This window comes from Lathyrus oleraceus, chromosome 1, assembly GCF_024323335.1.
Source record: "Lathyrus oleraceus cultivar Zhongwan6 chromosome 1, CAAS_Psat_ZW6_1.0, whole genome shotgun sequence".
Taxonomy (NCBI): Eukaryota; Viridiplantae; Streptophyta; class Magnoliopsida; order Fabales; family Fabaceae; genus Lathyrus; species Lathyrus oleraceus.
Genome location: NC_066579.1, coordinates 10,836,246 through 10,842,911, shown reverse-complemented (window position 1 = coordinate 10,842,911; position 6,666 = coordinate 10,836,246).

Genomic DNA, 6,666 nt, shown 5'->3' with positions numbered 1-6,666 from the left:
AATTTAATTCAAATCAACTTGAACAAGTCCAATTAAATTCTCATAGGTCTAACATGGTCAAACAAGCTTTGACAATTTTTCTCAATAATTTTTGAAATCAGAAACTATTTTAAAACAATTAAAAATAATGAAAAATAACACAAATGAATTAAAATCTCAAATCAATTAAGAAATTGATGAGACTATTTTTCATTGACTTATCATGATCCACATGTGTTAAGAAAATATTTTTGGATTTTTCAAATATCAAAAAGTAATTAAAATGAATTAAAAACTATTAAAAACCAAATAATTCACAAAAAATATATTAAATGAAGTCACAAAAATAATTAAAAATCAAAATATGAAACTAGATTTTTCAAGAAAAATTTGGCATTGGTCTCATATTTTTGTGACTTCAAATAAAATATTTATGAATTTTTGAAAATAAAATGAATAAAATGGAATTAAAACATAAATAATGAAAATAGAAAAAACCAACGCTCTTAGATAGTTCATTAATTGACGTGGCGTTGATCTCATGGTTCAGAGGCGCGGTCACATGGTGATCCTTGGTTAAACGCGCAACACATGGAATTAAAATAAGTCCAAACAATGAAAGGCCAGGATTATAACATTTCAGTGAGATCCAAGGGTTCCAAGGCTTCCACGTGGGGATGGTGGTGGAAACCACCATCTTCTCCGACCAAACAACTAATTCCGGCCACCACGCGCAAGAAAACAGTCCTTAATGAAAATGAAAAAGCAAGGTATCAAAATGAAGCTGAGGTGATGTACATCACCCCTGTAACCATGGATTCTACTCAAAGTTCCTATTTAAAGAGAAACCTAAGCTTGAAGATCATGGTGCTTGATCTGAAATGGCACGATTTGCAAAATTGAGACCACCACTTCCCTGCCTCATGCTTGAGGATTTCAGAAAACAACAAAAACCAAAGCAATTCACATTGTATAGCAAGTTCCATATCAAGAAAGTTTGGTGATATACCTCTGAAATGGAGCTTCAAACAACACGAATTGTCCAAGCTCTTGATCCAATTTTGATTTGGAAATGTAATGATGATGCAAGGCTAAGGAATTGAGTTGTGAAGATAAACTAATGATGTTGAAATTTAAGCTTGAAAATGAAATAGAAAAACTGAAATTCCTTTAGGTGAGGGTTTGGTTTTCAATCCAGCAGTATTTCAGATCTCATTGTAGTTGTCATTTGAATGAGTATGAGCTTCTATTTATAGTTGGAATGGATGCAAAGCAATGTTTTCCCTCGTGTGCTTGAAATTTGGATCCTCCATGCATGGGCCTGTACAGGCGCATGTGAGGCCCAAGAATGAATGGAAATCCATGCTGAGATCAAGTATAAGTGAACTGGACGTGCACAAGGCTTGGCATTTGCTTGCACATGAAGTTACAAGGTGAATTGCAAAAATGAACATAAACATTAAGCTCTTTGAAACTCACTCATGGAAAGTCCAAAAAATTAATGTGAGTAATGGTTAGAAAGCCCTTGAAATGAGGAAAAAAAGTCATGTTGGGAAAAAATTCATTTGGAGTTTTGAAATTTATGAAAACTGGCTGTGAAGTTTGGGGTACAAAACATGTCTAGGTTCCCTTTGAATTTTTTTACCAAAAGCAAGCATCTTCAAGCCCTTCTGTTTCAGTGATGCAAGCCTCAAATGGAAAAACCTCCAACATAAAAGTTGTATATATTTTCAATATGATCAATTTAAACTTAAATTTTGAATCATTTGGATTTTTCATGAGAAAGTTATGGGCACTTGAAGTTAGACATTTTTCAAATTCAATGACTTTGGTCCAAAGTGACCTATAATGTTTTGTATTATCACATGTGTTTCTTTTAGGATTATGACATTTTTTCCAACATAACATTTGAATTAGACATCTTAAGATTTACAATGAATTTGGTCTCACCTTAAAATCATAAAAAATAAAGAAGTTAGGTATTTGGGAAGTTGACTTAAAATTAGGGTTTCAATCAAAATGACCTATAATGTTTTGAAATGAATGATGACCTTCCAAGTTTCAAATGGATTTTTGATGAACATGATAGTTGTTCATATGGTTCTTAAGAACAATTTTTCTCTTAGTGTCATCTTCATTTTACAAACACATCACAAGTTGTGTCTCAGTGATCTTCAGTTTAGTCAAATGACTTAACTGGTCAACTTCTCAAAGCCAAACTTCAAATCTTGATGAATGAATGATTGAGGATACTCACATAGGCTCATATATGCATAAAATAATGAATGAAAGAACTTCCCTTAATTGAATTTGATCATAGGTTGAGGTTGCTTCATGAGCAAGGCACAATCAATGCATAGTTGAATTAGGGTTTCCTTGGGAAACAATCCTCAAGCCTTTTGGGTTATCTTGATCAAATTGGAAAATTGAGATACTTGGGAGACATATATGATGATTGGGAACTTTGTGGACCATTTTCATGCTTATTATCATCTTCATCTAGCCATTTCATTGAGCTTAGGCGCCTCCTAGGAGCATGGGAGTATATGATCACTTAAGCTTCAAAACAAATGAGTTAGTGACATATTTTTGTGCTTTTGGTTTGTAATCAAAATAAGAAAAGCAATAATATACAATACAAGCATGCTTGGTGGTCTCAAATCAAATCACACAAGTCCCAACCCTAGGGTTAAGGAGCCACACATGCTATGATCCTTGAGGCAATGCAATGAGCAATGATATGATGCCATGAGGGATCTTAGGGTTAAAATTAGGGTCTTACAGATGCCCCTATTTAAGGTCATTCTATCCGGAGATATGAAGGTTAAAATCTTCGTCTCGACGAGATAGAATGGGCTTAAATAATAACAAAGAGACGAATTTTGGTCCCTAAGAGACCTCATGATGCAAATGTATGTATGCAAAATAAAATCTTCATGGTGGATAATTGCCACGAAGGAAGAGAAATCAGGAGAAACTGAAAAATTTGTAGGAGTTACACACTCACTAGGGAGACAAAGACTTTGGGGAAAAAAGATGAAAATGCGTGAGCATGTCACGACTTGAAAACTTGTTGGGAGACACAAAGGGATTCCATAAATCAATGGAAAGACTAGAGCTGAAGCAAAGATGCATGTATTGGGGAATATGCCAATACAGCAAAACTATCCGCAAAGGATACTTCAGATAAAAATCCGGACTCAGACAGGGATGTCCACAAAGGACTCAGCTGAGAAAGAAACAACGAGATATTATCGGTTACTAGGTAATAAACTCAAAGAGAGACATGTCATCAAAACACCGGTTACGGGGTGAGAGAACAACACGCTCAAGGATAAAGAATATCTAAGACCAGTATAAGGGTGAGAGATATCAATCATTTGAAACATCTGAGGAGGGCCCGAAAGGCACATCTCAAACTCAAGAAATCTGACTCCACAGGGGATAAAAAGTCATAATAGGGAGCAGAAGGAAGGAACCCCAGGGATACCGGTTACTGGGCATATAATAGGTGACCAACCAGGCGTGAATTGGGAACATATCCAAGACACTCATCATCCGAAAGGAGGGCTGAAGAAGCAAACTCGACTGACAAGATGGGCATTCGATTCCACATGGAAATACGAATCTTACTCGACTAGGGAAGAAAAAGACTTCGACTGAAGAGTGCATGAGATATATTATCTATTACCGTCAGAACATAGATAACATACTCGCATGGAAGATTATCCACAACCGGTTACTGGGTTACTAAAGGATAAATCGACCGAAAAGAAAGGACATCGGGATACCGGATACTGGGTATAAAATGATGACCAATCAGAAGGAGAAACAATTATTACCAAACAAGGGTAAAATGAAAGATGACTCGGCGGGGGATGAATTGCTTGATAAGAGTAATTATCCAAGAGATGTATCACCGGTTACTGGGTGGTACACTCAAAAACGAAGGAATATCAATACCGGTCACTGGGTAAAGACAACCAACAGAGAGGGGGTTACATCTACCGGTTACTGGGTAGAAAACCACAAAAATAGGACTTATAACTACCATTTACTGGGTAGAAGGCCACAAAGTTCGATGGGGAAAAGGATGAACAATTACTGATTATTGAGCAATTGAACAACGAATCCACGGGGAACTGCAGGAGAATAACCAGAAAGGAGTTAATCTAGGAACAAACTAGAAAGACACAATTAACAAGACTCAAACCGATGAGGATATAACTCAGGGGAGTAATTCCATCCCGATATATAACTGAGGCAGAAACTGAAATAATAACCATCCACGAGGACATAACTCAGTGGGGAATAAAGAAGGAAAGATAAACACTTTCTGCCTAAGAGGCTGACTCTAAATGGAGAGATCAGACACAAACCCCTACTTGGGGAAAAATGTTTCACCAATAGCAGGAGATAACAAGCAAAGATATATGGCAAAGTATGCAACATGAATATCTGAATGCTATGATTATGCATGTATATGCGTGGTTTATGTATGATTAATGCTGACAGACAGACATATCTAACACAAACAGGTCCGAGCCACGAACGGACATCCGACATAACATCTCAAAAGAGAAAGGCCAGGCCTACATGAGAGATTAGTTATGATAGGGATGATCTAATACCAAGAGACACCAATTACCGTTGGGGATAGGCAAAGTCACAGCTACCAACTACCGGGGATTTTCCAATAGTTCTTGGGAATAGGTGGTTGGATACCAATAAGATTTATCGTAGAAGAAACTCTACTGGGGATCTTATCAAGGGATGATGTGAAACTCTATGGGGAACAACCACCAAACAGATACACATCAATCAAAACACTCCCTTTTAACCGCTGGAGAGACATCTCAGCTAAAGGGAGAAGGAACAACTTGTTCCGCTGGGGAAGGAAATAACACATCTTCCTCATCACCGTCCAATACTTGGAAGAGATCTTCAACCATGGAGGGGATACAGATTGTCAAGCTCGGGGATAAATTGCTAGTATTCCCTGAAGGAACTGTCCTGGCTAAGGGAACTGGAAACGAATCCTTCATCAACAAGTGCTAAGCTGGGGATGAAAAGGGACTCAAGCCCTTTACCAACTGCTCTAGACCGACTTCCTGCCGAGGAAACAACTTATCTGGAAAGGCAACTATGCAGGGAACACATCCTTACTCCGCAGAGGACTTCTACTCATACTAGGGAAAGACAAACTTCCTCATGAATAGATAGCATACCAAATTTTATCAATCTATAAGGGATTTTAGGTCAGTCCGCACAAGGGATGACAACCATATAATTGATAAAACACAAATGCTAGTGTCAGACCCTTTGGGAAGCTGATGATGCATCACTCTTTTTTGCGCCCGCTGAGGAGACAACTTGAAATCTGATGAAGAGGATATAAGGATGCCAGAAAATGAACAAATGTCCTACCCTTTTGGAAATCGTACTATCCTTGGGAGAACACTGAAGACACTTCAACTATCCATTTAGTCATTGTGAATGTTCACTTTGTTTAAAACAGTTTATAGAAACTTTATTCGTTTAAAACAATGATATTTATCAATTAAAACATGCAAACATTTGACCAGCTGAATGGACCTTTACAAATTTGAAATTGGTGATATATATTGGAAAAAGGGCTACATTGAACATAATGACCATTTCTCCACCAACTCCGAATCCAATGTATTTGAAGCTTCAGTTGACGATGACTGAGCGAGAATCTTTGACAGAAGTCACTTGAAGAGCAAAGTCTTGTCAGGATGCGGTTACTTGCCAAATCCCTAATTTTTGCCTAGATTGCCCCAGGGTGAGGTATTCAATCTAGCGGGATATATATATATATATATATATATATATATATATATATATATATATATATATATATATATATATATATATATATATATATATATATATATATATATATATATATATATATATATATATATATATATATATATATATATATATATATATATATATATATATTATTTTTTTTCATGTCTCTAACTTTTGCCTGGACCGCCCTTTCGGGTTTTCAATCCACCGAGACGATCATTTTTACCTAAGCCGCCCTTTCGGGTTTTCAACTTAGCGAGCTATTATGTTTATATTTTTAGGCGAATATATATATATATATATATATATATATATATATATATATATATATATATATATATATATATACTTTTTTTTTTCATGTCTCTAACTTTTGCCTGGACCGCCCTTTCGGGTTTTCAATCCACCGAAATACTCATTTTTGCCTAAGCCGCCCTTTCGGGTTTTCAACTTAGCGAGCTATTCTGTTTTTATTTTTAGGCGAATTATTTCTTGACTGCATCTGAATTCACAGGACGAGTGAAATCCTCTCCATCCATAGTTGTAAGCAACAAAGCACCGCCTGAAAAGGCTCTTTTAACAACATATGGACCTTCATAGTTTGGAGTCCACTTGCCCCTGAAATCGGCCGTGAAAGACAAGACTTTCTTGAGCACGAGGTCACCTTCCCGGAACACACGAGGCTTGACCTTCTTATCAAAGGCTTTCTTCATCCTTTGCTGATATAACTGGCCATGGCACATGGCAGTTAATCTCTTCTCTTCAATTAAATTCAATTGGTCATAAGGACTCTGGACCCATTCAGCCTCAGTCAACTTGGATTCCATCAAGACACTCATTGATGGGATC